The following is an 18846-nucleotide window of genomic DNA, read 5'->3' as shown; positions in this document are numbered from 1 at the left end:
GACCCGGGTTCCCAGTAACAAAACACACAGAGACCCGGGTTTACAGTAACAAAACACACAGAGACCCGGGTTTACAGTAACAAAACACCCGGAGACCCAGGTTCACAGTAAGAAAACACCAGAGACCCGAGTTGACAGTAACAAAACACCCAGGGACCCGGATTCACAGTAACAAATCAGCCAGAGACCTGGCTTCACAGTCACAAAACACCCGGAGACCTGGGATCACAGTCAAAAAACTCCCAGAGACCCGGGTTCACAGTCACAAAACACCCAGAGACCCGGGTTCACAGTAACAAATCAGCCAGTGACCTGGCTTCACAGTCACAAGACACCCGGAGACCTGGGAACACAGTCAAAAAACTCCCAGAGACCCGGCTTCACAGTAACAAAACACCCAGAGAACCGGGTTCACAGTAACAAAACACCCAGAGAACCGGGTTCACACTAACAAAACACCCAGAGAACCGGGTTCACACTAACAAAACACCCAGAGACCCAGGTTCACAGTAACAAAACACCCAGAGAACCGGGTTTACAGTAACAAAACACCCAGAGAACCGGGTTTACAGTAACAAAACACCCAGAGACCCAGGTTCACAGTAACAAAACACCCAGAGAACCGGGTTTACAGTAACAAAACACCCAGAGACCCGGGTTCACACTAACAAAACACCCAGAGACCCAGGTTCACAGTAACAAAACACCCAGAGAACCGGGTTTACAGTAACAAAACACCCAGAGAACCGGGTTTACAGTAACAAAACACCCAGAGACTTGGGTTCACCGTAACAAAACACACAGGACCCGGGTTCACACTAACAAAATACCCAGAGACCTGGGTTCACAGTAACAAAACACCCAGAGACCCGGGTTCACACTAACAAAATACCCAGAGACCTGGGTTCACAGTAACAAAACACCCAGGGACCTGGGTTCACAGTAACAAAACACCCAGAGACCCGGGTTCGCCTTCACTACTGCCTCTAAGGAGTTTGACTTTCTCCCTCTGTCCCCATGTGTTTCCCCTGAGTCCCTTCCGAGACATACAGACAGGTAGAGTGATGAATTATTTTGATGTAATAGCCCTGTGTAAGCTCCTTTAGCTGGATACTGTACGTTTGTATGAATAAATAAATCACATTGGCCATCAAACCCTTCTCTGTGATCAATGGGATTTGGTGCAGGACCAATAAAAGGTTTGAGAAGCTTAATTTTCTCATTATATATATAAATAAGATGCTGAGAGGCATTGATCGTGTGGATAGTCAGGGGCTTTTTCCCAGGGCTGAAATGGCTAGCATGAGAGGGCACAGTTTTTAGGTGCTTGGAAGTAGATATAGAGGAGATGTCAGGGGTAATTTTGTTACGCAGAGAGTGGTGAGTGCGCGGTATAGGCTGCCGGCGACAGTGGTGGAGGCGGATACGATGGAGACTCCTGGACAGGTGTATGGAGCTCAGAGAAATAGCGGGCTATGGGTAACCCTAGGTAATTTCTAAGGCAAGGACATGTTCAGCACAGCTTTGTGGGCCGAAGGGCCTGTATTGTGCTGTAGGTTTTCTATGTTTCTATGTTAATTTTACGAAGTGTGCAGAATGGACACAGGGGTTAGGATGGGAGTAGAGATAGTACTGTGTTAGCCATGAAGTATGTGTTCTGGAATCTACACAAGGACTGCGTTGAAGGCAGAGTGGGCATCAGAGACGGGAATGAAGGTGGGCAACTGTAGGCAAAGTTGCTGGTGTTTTGGGCTTTGCCTCTCAGATCTGGTGAGCTACAATTGGGAGTATTGTGTGTGGTTTTGGTCACCTATCTTCAGGAAAAAATGTAAATAATATTGAAAGAGTACAGAATCAGGTTTAGTATCACCAACATACATTGTGAAGTTTGTTGTGGAGGAAGTACATTGCAATACATAATAAAAACAGCGAATTACATAAAGTGTGTGTATATATATATATATATAAATCGTTAAATTAAATGAGTAGTGCAAAATAAGTAATGAGGTAGTGTTCGTGGGTTCAATGTCTATTCAGAGGGGAAGAAGCTGTTGCTGAATCGCTGAGTGTGTGTCTTCTGGCTCCTGTAGCTCCTCCCTGATGGCCCCAGTGGGAAGAGGGCATGCCCTGGGTGGTGGGGGGTCTTTAATGATGGATGCTGCCTTTTTGAGGCGTCGCTCCTTGAAGATGTCGTCGATGATGAGAGGCTGTTGCCCATGATGGAGCTGGCTGAGTTTACAATTTTCTGCAGCTTCTTCCAATCCTGTGCAGTGACTGCACACCACACTCCCACCACCCCACACCCCCACAGTACATCTCGAGAAATCTGCGAGAGTCTGGTGACATACAAAATCTCCCCAGACTCCTAATGAAATATAGCCATTGTCGTCCCTTCTTTGTAATTGCATCAGTATGTTGATCCTCAGAGATGTTGACATCTAAAGGATGTAGAGAGAAAATTTACAAAGATGTTGCCGGGTCTGGATGACTTAAGACCATAACACCATAAGATATAGGAGCAGAATTAAACCATTTGGCCCATCGAGTCTGCTCTGCCATTTCATCATGGCTGATCCATTTTTCCTCTCAGCCCCAGTCTCCTGCCTTCTCTCCTTCTCTCTTCAAAAATCTATCAGCCTCTGCCTTAAGTATACATAAAGACTTGGCCTTCACAGCTCCCTGTAGAGAAGAATTCCTCCGATTCACCATTCTTGGGATAAGGAAATTCCTCTCTGTTCTAAGGCTGTGTCTTCTGGTCTTAGACTCTCCCACCATAGGAAACACCCTGTCCACATCTTCTCTATCAATGCCTTTCACCATTCAATTGGTTTCAATAAGGTCACCCTTTATTCTTCTGAATTCCAGTGAATAGAGGCCCAGAGCCATTAAACACTCTTCATATGACAAGCCATTCAATTCTGGAATCATTTTCATGAACCTCCTTTGAACCCTCTCCAGTTTCAGCACATCCTTTCTCAGATACGAGGCCCAAAACTGCTCACGATACTCCAAGGAAGGCCTCACCAGTGCTTTGTAATCCTTCCTTTTATATTCAAGTCCTCTTGAAATGAAAACTAACATTGCATTTGTGTTCCTCACCACAGACTCAATCTGCAAATCAACCTTTAGGAAATTATGCACAAGGACTCCCAAATCCCTTTGCACCTCAGTTTTTTTTGTATTTTCTCTCCACTTAGAAAATAGTCAACCCTTTCATTTCTTCTACCAAACTGCACTTCCCGACACTGTATTCCATCTGTCATTTCTTTGCCCATTCTCCTAATCTGTCTAAGTCCTTCTGTATCCTCTCTACTGCCTCATAACTACCTGCCCCTCCACCTACCTTAATATGGTACTGAACTTTGCAACATAGCCATCAATTCCAAATCATTGACATACAATGTAATATGAAGAGGTCCCAACACAGACCCCCGTTGAACGCCACTAGTCACCAGCAGCCAGTCAGAAAAGGCTCTCTTTATTCCACTCTTTGCCTCCTGCCAATCAGCCACTGCTTTATCCATGCTATAATCTTTCCCGTAATACCATGGGCTCGTAGCTTATTAAGCAGCCTCATGTGCGGTACCTTGTCAAAGACCTTCTGAAAATCCAAGTACACAACATTGCCTGATTCTTATCTGTCTATCCTGCATCCTATTTCTTCAAAGAATTCCAACAGATTTTTCAGACAATATTTTCACTTGAGGAAACCATGCTGACTACGGCCTATTTTATCATGAGCCTCCAAGTATCCTGAGACCCCATCCCTAACAATCGACTCCAACACCTTCCCAACCACTGAGGTCAGACTAACTGGCCTATAATTTCCTTCTTCTGCCTCTCTCCCTTCTTAAAGAGTGGAGTGAAATTTCCAATTTTCCAGTCTTCCAGAACCATCCAGAATCTAGCGATTCAATAGGTAGGTACATTTAATGTCAGAGAACTGTACACAATATACATCCTGAAATTCTTTTTCTTCGCAAACATCCATGACAACAGAGATGTGCTCCAAAGAATGAATGACAGTTAAATGTTAGAACCCCAAAGCACCTCCCACACATGAGCAGCAGCAAGGCAACGATCCCCCCCCACCAGCAAAAAAGCATCAGCACCCCCCACCAAGCACTCAAGCATGCAGCAAAGCACCGGTAAAGACACAGACTTGCAGTACTCCAAAGACTACTCGTTCACCCGGTATTCAACATACCTCAGGCTCTGCATCTCCCATTTCACAGCGAGAGGGGAGCCAATACAAACAACTCGCTGACTTATGGTGTTAAAAGTCTGTTGTGCAGCTTTTTGCAAGCTCCAGAGGGCTCAGCTCTCTGGACACACAGCCAGCAGCTAACCCACTACTCCCGATGTTACGTGTTCTCCTGCGACGCCTCAGTCAGGGACACCAGCCTTGAATCAACCATCTCCAGAGCCATGAAAATCCGTCATCCTGAAGTCATCCTGCTAGTCTTCCAGGCGGCGTCCTTGGCATATTGAAAAGTGGCCGGTCATGAGGCCCCGAGAGCGGGTCCCATTCCCGCAAAGAACCAAAGTCAGAGTGTAACTCCAGGTCAGGGTCCTCAAAAGAACCTTGAAAAGGGAAAAAAGGGATATCAAGGATAGAAATGGAGCTGTTTCTGAAGATACATGCAAAGGAGTCGCCATTTAGCGCCATCTTGACTTTGCTCCGCTGTTATTGTGAAAGATCATTACTAATGTATCCACGATCTCTTCAGCCATCTCTTTCAGAACCCTGAGGTGTAAACCATCTGGTCCAGGTGACTGAACTACCTTCAGACTTTTCATTTTGCAAAGAAACTTCTCCCTAGTTATGGTAACTTCACACACTTCATGCCCCCTGACACCTGGAACTTCCACCATACAGTGAAGACTGATGCAAAGGAGACACGAAGGAGGCAGGAGAGAAAACGTAAAACACACCTTTATCATGAAGCAGATGAACAAACTTTCTGATATGTTAAGAGTGTGGCTGAATTTACCTATGAGATCGCCAACACTACTGAGGCTGATCTCCGGCCAAGATCTGAGGAAGTGAGTGAGCGTACTTGTGTGGCAGAGCAGGGTACCTAATTTTTAAACAGAATGGATTGTGCAGATGCCGGAAATCCAGAGTAACAAACACAAAATGCTGGAACTCAGCAGGTCAGGCAGCATCTGTGGAGAGGAATAAACTGTTGACTTTTTGGGCCAAGTCCCTTCATCAGGATGGGAGGTCAGAGAATGTAGGCTGGCGGAGGGGAATGGGTAGAAACCAGATTGGGGGGAGGAGGTAAGTAGGTGAGGGAGGGGGCAAAGTGTGAAGGTGGGAAGTGAGAGGTGGAAAAGGTAAAGGGCAGAAGGGGGAATCTGATAGGAGAGAAGAACAGAGCATGGGAGAAAGGGAAGGAGGAGGGACAGCAGAGGGAGGTGATGGGTAGTGAGGAGGGGTGAGAAGGGACCCAGAATGGGAATGGAAGAAGCGAGGAGATGGGAGGGGTAGAGAAATGACTGGAAGTTAGATAAACTGATGTTCACGCTGTCAAGTTGGAGGCTACCCAGATGGAATATGAGGTGTTGCTCCTTCAACCTGAAAATGCCCTCATTGCGGCAGTAGAGGAGGCCATGGACTGACATGTCGGAATAGGAATGGGCAGAGGAATTTCAATGGCTGGCCACTGGGAATCCCCAGATATTTTTTCTTGTCTCACGGCAAGAAGTGGAAGGAGTTTTTGCCTGGCCGAAGCAAAAAGCAGAACTCTCTTTCAGACGGGAACTTGGAAAACATCAGTACAAAAGGAGGCTATTCATCTTCTTGAACTAATTCTGCCATGTGTAATTTGTGACCCGACTTTAAAAATCTGTTAATCCTAAATTTAAATTTAATGGCCCACTTAGAAGGTGGCAGATTAACTTGGAAATACTGGCTTTTGCCTTCAAAACTAAGCAGAGGTTCAGCACTCTTAAGCTAAGGCACAGCTCTAATTAATATCGAATCCAGAGCACTCGTCATAGATGTCGGTGGGGTAGCACACACCCCAGCAGATTTCCCCAACTTCAGAAACAAGAAGGAATGATTGCAAATGTTATGTTAGTGCAAATATGCTGTCCCCGTTCGCAGATGTAAGTAAATTTGATTTAAATAACTGTAATTGCTTCTAGCGTCATTTTTACATTTACGAACTAATCTCATGTTACTCTTTTTTTAATTTCATAATTTTGTGTTTTTTAAATGCTTATGAGCATTCAGATTTTGGTATGTGGTAAGCCTGAGAACACCACTTAACAAGATCTCACAGCAATTCTGGGGTCAGCGTGGCATTTCATTTGCCAGGAACTCACCAATGTGGAAGCAACAGGCTTTGGAGAGTAGGACTGGACCCAGACACTGACCGAGTTCACAAGACAATTACCAACCCTTACAATGAAATGCACAGCTAAAAAAATGTAACACTTCAAACAAATGTACTACATCTTGGTGGCACGGCCGCGTAGTGGTTTCCATAACCATGCCAACAACCCGGGTTCAATTTTTTTTAGGTTATGAGGACACTCAGTCCTCGTTTATTGTCATTTAGAAATGCATGCATTAAAAAATGATACAATGTTCCTCCAGAATGATATCACAGAAACACAGGACAAACCAGGACTAAAACTGACAAAACCACATAATTATAACATATAGTTACAACAGTGCAAAGCAATACCATAATTTGATGAAGAGCAGACCATGGGCACAGTAAAAAAAAGTCTCAAAGTCCCGATAGCCCCATCATCTCACGCAGGTGGTAGAAGGGAGAAACTCTCTCTGCCATAAACCTCCAGGCACTGACAACTGTCGATGCATTGGAAGCACCCGACCACAGCCGACTCTGAGTCCGTCTGAAAACTTTGAGCCTCCGACACAGCCTCTCCGAGCACCATCTCTGCCGAGCGCTTCGACCTCACCCCAGCCGCCGAGCAACAAGCAAAGCTGAGGACTTGGGGCCTTCTGCTCCGGAGATTCTGGATCACACAGCAGCAGCAGCAGCAAAGCGGGCATTTCAGAAAATTCACCAGATGTTCCTCTGTTCTCTCACGTCCATCTCCATAAAATCAGGATTGTGCACAGCACCCTACTTGACAGAAACAGACATCACCACCGGAGTGGCTGCTGCCAGCTGCGTCGCGCCGGCATCTTCTCCTCCCACCACTGTCCATGAGAAGTTTATCCGTTCTCCTGTGACATGACCCTCCAGATGCTCCAGTTCCTTCCCACATACAAGGTTAATTGTTCGACACGGGCTTGTTGGGCTGGAAGTCTGTTATCTCAAATAAATAAATTAACTCAGCTCTGAAAGGGTGGATTTCCATAACTTGGCTTGCTGTCCCATGCGGGATGCCTCTGTTGTATATCAACAGCACTTGCTTCACATTCAAAGAACTTCCACATCTTCAAAGAACTATCTCTAAATAAAAATAATAAAAATAAATCATTCTAATAACTTTTTGTTAGTGAACACAGCTGCAATGTCTTGTAATTTAACCCCGGTGTCCATCTGGAAAATCTATTGCTCATTTCCTCCTGGAGAAGTGCATCCTCCCTAAGTTTCAGGGCCAAGAACTGCTCTGAACAGGCCAAGGCTGTGTCCAACTGAGCACATCCTCTTGCTCCTTGTTGAAAGCTTTGCAGAACTGGAAGTTAGCATTCTCCAAGAAAACTTGTTTATTCTATCCTTAATGTTCTAACGTTTCCTGCTGAAGGGCCCCAGACTTTTTCATCTGTTAACGGTGAATTTTCTTGTACCAAATGCTTACTCTTCCCAAATTGTCACCTTCATACTTAAAGCATCTCTGACTACTGTTGTCAGCTTAATGAGCTATGCACAGTTACAATAGCTAACTTGGCTCCCAGCAGATAAAAATACACTGGCATCCAACATGAGTGGCAATTTATGTTAACATCATAGGACTTTACAGTAGGAGGCCATTCAGCCTACGATGTTGTACTGACTTTTTAACCTACTCTAAGATCATTCTATCTCTTCCTCTTATGTAGACCTATTTTTTTCCAATAATCCACGTGCCTATCTAAGACTCTCTTAAATGTCTCTAATGTATCTGCCTCGATCACCTCCCCAGCAGCCTATTCCATGCTCCAGCCACTCTTTGTAAAAATAAAATATTCCTAACATCCCCTTTTACTTTTCTCCTATCACCTTCAAATCATGCCCCCTGTAATAGCTATTTCCACCCTGGGTAAAAATCTCTGGCTATGCACACGATCAGTGTCTCTTATCACAACTGCTGAAGAGCATTTAATCGCTTTTCAATGATTCAAAAATAAAATGAATACCCATCGAGACAATATGCTTTATGTTTTCCCCCAAATGGAAATGTTCGCATTTCAAGGTCAAGTGGCCTTCAGAACTCCCTTTTCTCTCCACCAGCAAATGTAGCTACCCTGGGTTTTGGAATTGGCAGTTCTTTGTAGATGATCTTATTTACACCATATATCTATTATCATCACTAGTTTTTGATCCGGAACCCTGGATGAGCTCCATGATCTGCAGCCTCCTGAGGGCCAGATGAGAGGTATTCTAGTCTGGCCACCAAGAACATTACAAGGTGCTCCAGTTAAGATGGTGCCAGCATACAATGCTTGTCTGGTCAACGTCTTCCATGTAATCCACACAACTGTTTATTTCACCTCTTTTACATCTGCTTTTCATCTTCAGTGTGTTTCTGGGAACTGTTAGAGCCCGCGATTTACAGTTTGCATATCCAGTGAGCGATCCCGTGCTTTGCTGCCTCCGGGAAGATTCCAGGAAGTGAGTGCGAGCTCGTGACGAAGGAGCTCAGAGACAGGGCACGAGCCGATGATTGACTCCATTTTGCTGATTAAAGCGTCGAGGGAAACTGAAACATCGAGGCGAATGTGGAAGGCGAGCCAGGGTTCAGCTCTGACTGCCTGCCTTTTGATCTCTCAGTATTGTGGGCCAAATCAAAGGTGGTGACAGATCAGTATTTAGGAGGAAGTTTGACAATCTGGCTGAGTGGTGTCACAACAACAAACTCTTACTCAATGTCAGCAAGACCAAGGAGATGACTATAGACTTCAGGAGGAAGAAGCTAGACGTCCATGAGCCCGTCCTCATCAGGGGCTCAGAGGTAGAGAGGGTCAGCAACTTCAAAATTCTTTAGTGTTGCAATTTCAGAGGAGCTGTGCTGGGCCTCACAAATAAGTGTATTTACAAAGAAAGCACGGCAGCTCCTCTACTTCCTTAGGAGTTTGTGAAGATTCAGTATGACATTTAAAATTCTGACAAACTTCTATCGATTTATGGTGGAGAGTATATTGACTGGCTGCATCACAGTCTGGTATGGAAACGTCAATGCACTTGATTGGAAAATCCTGCAAAAGGTAGTGGATACGGTCCATTCCATCTCGGGTAAAGCCTTCCCGTCATTGAGCATACCTACATAGAGATCAGTCACAGGAAAGCAGCATCCATCATCAAGAACCCCCATCACCCAGGACGTGCTCTCTTCTTGCTGCTGCCATCAGAAAGAAGGTACAGGGGCCTCAGGGCCCACACCACCAAGTTCAGGAACATTTATTACTCCTCAACCATGATGCTCTTAAACCAGAGGGGATAACTTCACTCAACTTGACTGCCCCATCACCAATCTATTCCCACAACCTATGGACTCACTTTCAAGGATTCTTCATCACAAGTTCTCAATATGTATTGCTTATTTATTAGTATTACAGTATTATTACTCTGTTTTTGTATTTGTAGTTTGTTGTCTTTTGCACACTGGTTGTCTGCCCTGTTGGTGGGGTCTTTCACTAATTCTGTTATGGTTATTGGGTTTATTGAGTATGCCTGCAAGAAAATGAATCTCAGGATTGTATATGTACTTTGATAATAAACTTACTTTGAACTTCGATTGAGGCAAATATCAAGAAGTGACAAAAAATCAAGATGTTAACAACAGTTTAAATCTGATAACTCAAGATGCTGGGACTTTTTTTATGCATCAAGATTAAAATGCCACAGCTTAGGCGTCTTCAATGAGAAGCACGAATCAGCTTTTTAGCACCTTGCCAGTAGGTTGTTTTGGAGAGAAATTCAAAATAGCTGGTGAAGTCGATCACTACTGAGTTCAATTTTTCTCGTAGGATGAGCTATCCTGTGCTCCTGCGCACAGATGCGCTCATAAGGAAGGCACTTGGGCATCTTTCTTTCTTAGATGGTTAAGGGCTTGTCATGAAACACTGCTTACATCACAGTTGTGTTCAGAAGTTTAAATGCACGAGACTGTAAAAAGCTGCAGAGCACTGGACTCAGTTCAATACACGACATGCACATCTTCCCTGACGTCTATCACCAAAGATCCTCTACTGTCCGGCGTGAGGTACAGAAGCTTCCCACACAACCAGGTTCAAGAGAATCTACTTCCCTTCATTGGGAAAATCAGGCTGGTAATGGATCTCAAGAGGGTGAGTTTGTTGAATGCCTACGAGATGATTTTTTTGTGCAGTTTGTCATTGAGGTTACTAGAGGATCAGTTATACTGGATTGGGTGTTATGTAATGAACCAGAGGTGATTAAGGAGCTTAAGATAAAAGAACCCTTAGGAGGCAGTGATCACGATATGATTGAGTTTACCTTGAAATCTGATAAAGTCTGACATAGCAGCATTTCAGTGGAGTGAAGGAAATTACAGTGGCATGAGAGAGAAGTTGGCCAAAGTAAATTGGAAGGAGCTGCTGGCAACAATACAGCAGAGCAACAATGGTCTGAGTTTCTGGGAAAAAATGAGGAAGGTACAGGATAGATGTATTCCAAAATCAAAGAAATACTCAAATGGCAAAATAGTACAACTGTGGCTGACAAGGGAAGTCAAAGCTAATGTAAAAGCAAAAGAGAGGGCATACAACACAAAAATTAGCAGAAAAACAGAGGATTGGGAAGCTTTTAAAAACCTATGGAGCGCAACTAAAATAATCATTAGGAGGGAAAATATGAAATATGAAAGCAAGCTAGCAAATAAAATCAAAGTGGATAGTAAAAGCTTTTACAAGTATGTAAAAATATAAAAGAGAGATGAGAGTAGATATAGGACCACTAGAAAATGAGGCCAGAGAAATAATAACAGGGGACAAGGAGATGGCAGATGAACTAAATGAGCATTTTGCATGTCTTTGCTGTGGAAGACCCTAGCAGTGTGCCAGATGTTGAAGGGTGTGAGGGAAGAGAAGTGAGTGCAGTTACTGCTACAAGGGAGAAGGTGCTCAAAAAGCTGAAAGACCCAAGGGTGCATAAGTGACTTGAACGAGATGAACTGCACCCAACGGTTCTGAAAGAAGTAGCAGTAGATTGTGGAGGGGTTAGTAATGATCTTTCAAATCTCATTGGACTGTGGCATAGCGCCAAAGGACTGGAAAATTGAAAATGCCACTCCAGTGTTTAACAAAGGAGGAAGACGGCTATAACACTGGAAGAAATTATATCAGTGATTAAGACCTTACCTACTGGGAAAGCTCCTGGCCTAGATGGATTTACAGCAGAATTTTTTAAATGCTATGCGGAGGAGCCAGCTCTATTACTGTTGAATATGTACAATGAGTCTATAGAGTGGGGTAGTTACCCTCTACTTTATCACAAGCGCTAATTACATTGATTCTGAAAGAGGGTAAAGACCCGTGTGAATGTAAGAATTATAGACCAATTTCCCTAATCCAAAATGTTATCAAAGATCCTTGCAAACTGTTTAGATGTAGTAATAACATGGTTGATACATAGTGATCAGATGGGATTTATCAGGGGCTACAGCTCACCTGATAACATAAGGCATCTGGTGAATATTATGTGGTTGGTGGCCGATTATCAGTCACCTCTAGCAGCTATCTCACTCGATGCTGAAAAGGCATTTGATCAGGCGGAATGGGGCTATCTGTTTAAGATTCTTCAATTTTTTTGGATTTGGACCCATCTTTTTATAGTAACCCTGAAGCAGTGGTTCAAACTGGTGGTTACATTTCACCTTGCTTCTCTCTCGGAAGGGGTACCCAACAGGGCTCCTCACTTTCTCCAATGCTGTTCTGTCTAGCTTTGGAGCCCCTGGCAGCAGCTAACAGAGAGAATGAGAACTTTATAGGGATATCTGTGGGAGGACAGGTTCATAAACCAATGTTTTATGCGATGATATTTTATTATTTGTGTCGGACCCGAGTCGATCAGTGCCATGTCTTTTTAACATTATAAAGTCTTACTCTAGATTCTCAGGTTATAAGGTTAATTGGACAAAATCACAAGTGCTACTGTTGACTGCATATTGCCCTGCATCTGCTTTTCACCCAGGCCAATTTCACTGGCCAAAGAAGGGTATACGATATTAACTTTCCCCTCAGTTGAAGGATTTAGTGAAGATAAATTTTGATCCATTGTTGCAGAGAATTTCATGTGATGTCCGGAAAAGTAAATGCCTTAAAGATGACTAGCATTCCAAAGATTAATTATCTGTTCCAATAGTTACCAGTGCAAATCCCATTAACATATTTTAAGCAATTTGATAAAATAATTAAGGCTTTTATTTGGAATGATGAACGCCCATGCTTAAATTTTAACAAATTACAATTGCTAGTTGAAAGGGGGGCCTTAGGTTTGCCAAAGTTAATATATTATTACTATACCTTTACTCTTAAACATTTAGCACATTGATCTCTCCCTCCGGAGAGAGCGCATCCTTGGTATCACATTGAGTGTTCTGCTCTTCCTCCCATCCCTCCATTACAATGTTTGTCTATCAAGTTACCTCCTGAGGCAAGGTCTCACCCAATTATATCGCATATGCATTTGTTCTAGAATAAACTAGCCAGATTATTTAAATTTAATCCATATTTGAATGAAGCCTCGAGTATCTGGATGAATCCAAAGTTGTGTATTGATAAGTCCCCTTTCTTCTGGAGGGAATGGCAAAGGAAAGGCATAATTAAATTGGGAGACCTTTATAATGGTGATAGTTTAAAACCTTTTAATCGATTAATCCAACAGTACGATATCTCTAGGTCACAATTTTGGAGATATCTTCAACTGCATCATTTGCTGCATACAACTTCTGATTCTACACAGCAACCCCCACAAGTTGCTTCGATACTGTCTACTGTACTGGCTGCATATGGTAAAGGTCACGAAGCCTCAACTTATTATTCAGCTTTACCACAAATCTCCGGGGACAAAGTTCTGTTGGGTCTTAAAAGAGCATGGGAAAAAGACCTGAGTGTGACTTTTGAGACAAAAGAGTGGGACAAAATTTACAAAAATGTCAAGACAATGTCAAGAGACCTGAGGGTGCGCCTTTATCAGTTTAAGATCCGACATCGTTTCTATTGGACTCCAGCAAGGTGACATAGATTAGGGTTGAAAAACACCCCTGAATACTGGCCAGTGAGGTGGATAAAGGGGACTGAGTACATGCACTCTGGTCCTGTCCCAGAATTCAAGAATTTTGGACTATGATACATAAGTATATTGGTGAAGTTTTGGGTATTCAACTCCCTTTCTGCCCCAGACTTTTAGTCTTGGGAGACACACTTGGGTTACTTGGGGATAAACACTCTCAAAATTGGATCCAGACAAATATAATGGTAGGAAGACAAATTATACTTAGAGGCTGGAGGAACTTGGGGGGAGCCATCATTTCAGGAGTGGGTCACAGAAATAGCCAAAGTGGCAGCTTTTGAACACGTCTTACAAACAGTTTGATACATTGGACATCCATACACAAAACTGGGGCAAATATTTAGGTTTCCTGGGGGGGAGGGAGGAGATAGTGGTGAATGTAGTGGTGAAGGATATTACTGAATGGCAGCCTTTTCTGTTATTAGAGGTCTAAATAAACACACATGTTATATTGATATTTATTTCTGAAAAAAAATAAATTAAGGAGGAAGACAGCAGAAAGGAAATTATAGACCAGTTGGCCTGACCTGAGTATTTGGGAAGATGTTGGAGTCAATTGTTAAGGATAAGGTCATGGAGCACTTGGTGACACAGAACAAGATAGGACAAAGTCAGCATGGTTTCCTTAAGGGAAATTCTTGTCTGATGAACCTGCTGGAATTCTTTGAGGAGATTACAATTAGGATCGATGAAGGGAATGCAGTGGATGTTGTATATCTGGACTTTCAGAAGGCCTTTGACAAGGTGCCACACATGAGGCTGCTTACCAAGTTAAGAGTCCATGGCATTACAGGAAAGTTATTGGCATGGTTAGAGCATTAGCTGATTGGTAGGAGGCAGTGAGTGGGAATAAAAGGATCTTTTTCTGATTGGCTGCCAGTGACTAGTGGTGTTTCATAGGGTTCGGTGTTGGGACCGCTACTTTTTATGCTGTATATTAATGATTTAGATTATGGAACAGATGGCTTTGCTGCCAAGTTTGCAGCTGATATGAAGATTGGCGGAGGGGGCAGGTAGCATTGAAGAAACAGGAAGGCTACAGAAGGACAGACAGATTAGGAGAATGGGCAAGAAAGTGGCAAATGAAATACAATGTTGGAAAATGCATGGTCATGCACTTTGGTAGAAGAAATATATGCGCAGACTAATTTCTAAATGGGGAGAAAATCCAAAAATCTGAGATGCAAAGGGACTTGGGAGTCCTTGTGCAGAACACCCTAAAGGTTAACTTGCAGGTTGAGTTGGTGGTGAAGAAGGCAAATGCAATGTTAGCACTTATTTCAAAAGGGATGTGATACTGAGGCTTTATAAGGCACTGGTGAAGCCTCACCTTGAGTATTGTGAACAGTTTTGGGCCCCTCATCTGAGAAAAGATGTGCTGGCATTGGAGAGGGTCTAGAGGAGGTTCACATGGATGATTCTGGGAATGAAAGGGTTATCATATGAGAAATGTTTGATAACTCTGGGTCTGTACTCACTGGAATTTAGAAGGATGAGGGGGATCTCAGTAAAACTTTTCAAATGATGAAAGGTATAGACAGAGTAGATGTGGAAAGTATGTTTCCCATGACAGGGAATCTGGAACAAGAGGGTACAGACTCAGGACAGTGGAGCATCCATTTAAAACAGAAGTGTGGAGAAATTTCTTTAGCCAGAGGGTAGTAAATTTGTGGAATTTATTACCACAGGCAGCTGTGGAGGCCAGGTCGTTGAATGCATTTAAGGCAGAGCTTGATAGGTTCTTGATTAGACACAGGATCAAAGGTTACAGGAAGAAGGCTGGGGAGGGGAAAAGGATCAGCCATGATTGAATGGTGGAGCAGACTTGATGGGCCAAATGGCCTAATTCTGTTCCTATGTCTTATGATCTTATACGGTTCTTGGGGTATTTGACCCAAACCTAACTTGCAACACAGTTTAGGAACATCATGACCACTATGCATTAAAATTGATTTATTTTGTTCTAATTGTGCTTCTTTGTAAAAAAAAGTTTAATTATGTTTTTGTAAATCATAAACCCAAGAGATTCTACGGATGCTGGAAATACAGCACACACAGTGCTGGAGTAACTCAGCAGGTCAGGCGGCATCTATGGGAATAGATAAGCAGTCAACGTCCCAGGCCAAGACCCTTCATCAGGACTGGAAAAGAAGGGGACGATGCCAGAATAAAAAGGTAGGAGAGGGGCTGTTGGACAAGCTAGGTGATGGGTGAAGCCAAGTGTTGGGGGGGAGGGTGGGTTAAAGTAAGAAGCTGGAAGGTGATAGGTGGAAAAGGCAAAGGGCTGGAGAAGAAGGGACCTGATATGAGAGAGTGGGCCATGGGAGAAAAGGAAGGAAGAAGGGTACCAGGAGTTGATAGGTAGGCAAGAGGCTGCAATAGGCTAGAGTGGGGGAAATAAAAGAGGGAAGGGGGAGGGAAAAATTACTGGAAGTTGGAGAAATCAATTTTTGTGTCATTAGGTTGAAGGCTACCTTAACAGAATGAGGGATTGTTCTTCCACCTGACGGTGCTTTCATCACGGCAGGAAAGCAGGCCATGGACCAACAAGTAGGAATAGGAATGGGGATAGGAATTAAAATGGCCAGTCACCGGGAAACTACACTTTTTTGTGGATGGAGCAAGGATGCTATCTGCCTGTGATGTTGCTGTGAATAAGCTTTTCACTTCACCTGTGTACACGTACTTGTAAATACAACAATAAACTGGACTTTGACAATTTTTTCCAGTTCCTTGGAATAAAATCAGAATTCATAATATTGACCAGCTTGTCTAATATCCAACTCCAAACTCAAAATTAAGTCACCCACACCAAATCAGCACTGTCAAAAGGTTTCGCCATTGGGCAGGAGGTCCTACTGGTGACATTAGTTATTAAAAGAGCTGACAAACTCATTCAGGACCCAGTAATAAGGCTGCCTGGATCTTATCCACCCCGAGGAACATGGACAGTTCTAAACAGGGTCTGAATGAGGAATGGGCATTATGAACACTGAATGCAATGATTGCAGGACCAGACAAGCATCAGATTTATTATCAGACTTAGATGTGTCAAATTTGTTTTGTAGTAAAGGAACAAGGTTAAAAAAAAGAAATAATGAGGTAGTGTTCCTCAACTATTTAGAAATATGACAGTAGAGAGAAATAAGTTGTTTCTGTATCATTGAGTGTAGGTCTTCAGGCAGAGAGGTACCTCCTCTCCAATAGCAGTAACAAGAAGCGTGCATGTCCCAGATTTTTAAGGTCCTTAGTAATGGATGCTGCCTGCTTAAGGAGCAGCTTCTTGAAGATGTCCTTGGTGTGGTTGTGATGGAGCAGGCTAAATTTACAACCCTCTGCAGCCTCTTGCCAAGAGGGTCATCCTGTGCATTGGAGCCTCCACACCAGGCAGCCAGTCAGAATGCTTTCTACTGTACATTACAGACACATCAAGTCTTAATAAGTTCACATTTAAGATAAATTCCATTTTTGAAAAAACTATATAGTGCCTTATGACCCAGGATTCATGTTGCTACACTGCTAGCAGCCTGTAATAAGCATAGGTAACTTGCACTGAGAGTCACTGTGATGACAGCAAGGATTCTTGGAGCACGCTGGAGGAACTCAGCAGGTCGGGCAGCATCAGTGGAAACGATGAGTCGACGTTTCAGGCCGGAACCCTTTGTCAAGGAGGGAGGAGGAAGGATTTGAAGAATGCTTGTAGGTCCAGTTGAAAGACCAGTACTTTGAAAGACAAAGGGGTGGGGGAGGGGAAGCTGGGACGTCATAGACAGGAAAACAATGGGTAGTAGGAGGCAGAACCATGAGGGAGGTGATAGGCAGCTGGGGGAGGGGGCAAAGTGAAATAGGGATAGGGGAAGGGAGGGGGAGGGAATTACCGGAAGTTGGAGAATTCTATGTTCATACCAAGGGGCTGGAGACTACCTAGACGGTATATGAGGTGTTGCTCCTCCAACCTGAGTTTAGCCTTCTTCTACTACCCATTGTTTTCCTGCCTGTGCCGTCCCTGCTTCCCCTCTCCCACCCCTTTGTCTTTCAAATTACTGGTCTTTCAACTGAACCTACAAGCATTCTTCAAATCCTTCCCCCTCCTTCCTTGTTCAGTCCTGATGAAGGGTTCTGGCCCGAAACGTCGACTCATTGTTTCCACTGATGCTGCCCAACCTGCTGAGTTCCTCCAATGTGCTGTGAGTGTTGCTTTGATCCTAGCATCTGCAGATTATTTTGTGTTAGCAAGGATCCTTGTTATGTTGAACATCAACCTTGATCAGCATGGGAGAAGCAGCATTTTGTTGTTGATTATATTTTAAACTTCATTTCTCAAAATGTGATGCAACTTTTTTTGAGGAAGGAGTGTGTGGTGGAAAAAGTGGTATGGACAAGCAGAGTCAACACTGGAATTTATTGAGTTCAACTATGTTTGCAGCTGAAATACTGAAGCTTAGAATATAAAACTCAAATTCATCATCTTCAAATGTTTCATACACCTACTTTATTAAATGAAATGCTCATTAGTTTAACACTGGATTCACACCTACCAATGGTTGAAGTTCCACCATTACACATACAGGTTTTGAATCATGATTTCTGATACTTGACCTGCTACTTCATTATAACACCATTTTACTAGTCAATCCTTAATGGCGTAAAGGATTAGTTTTCCCATAAATGTTGACTGACAAGGTATTTCCCAGCTTGTTCAGTTTTTTTAGAAAAGCAAATAATATTGCCCTCTATGCAAGGAGAATGTCACAAAATCAAGATTTGAGAAGCCAACTGCAAAGTACGATTCTTGATAGGTAGCAAGATCAAACCTGAAATTCCACAGTATGTACTTAAATTTCCATGCTTTCAGAAAAAGTGAATATTGTGACTGTACAGGTTAAAATTAGTGACATGTATGATCAAGATCTAAAAAACTTTGATCAGAAGGACAAGGGAAAATAGGTGTCAAATAAACTTAGGAGAGGATGAAAACAGCAGAAGTTCCAAGGATAGGAAAAACATAAGACAAACGATAGTGGTTGGTCAGTGATTTCAAAAGTGCAATAATCAAGTTAAAGGGATTAACTTTGCACTGTCTAACAAAGCATTGGAAGTGGTTCCTTATAAATCTTTAACTTATGAAAAGGACTGAAAACATTTTAAATAATAATGAATACTTTATTGATCCTGAGTGGGCAATTCTTAACAAGAGTCAAACCATTACTTCAAATTCCAATAATCTACTATAAGACTACTTAGAAATCCTGATGTTTTAGCATCATGCTCACAGGTAACATTTCCCACACTCCCATCCAACTTACCCAGGTCCTTGTTCCCACCTTCCCCATTCCCGCACTAGGGCCCTATTTTCCAAGCTCTTTCTCAGCTGACCAGGATCTCTTTTTTCTCACTCCCATTA

This window comes from Mobula birostris, chromosome 21 (assembly GCF_030028105.1).
Source record: "Mobula birostris isolate sMobBir1 chromosome 21, sMobBir1.hap1, whole genome shotgun sequence".
Taxonomy (NCBI): domain Eukaryota; kingdom Metazoa; phylum Chordata; class Chondrichthyes; order Myliobatiformes; family Myliobatidae; genus Mobula; species Mobula birostris.
This window is presented reverse-complemented; position numbering follows the sequence as displayed.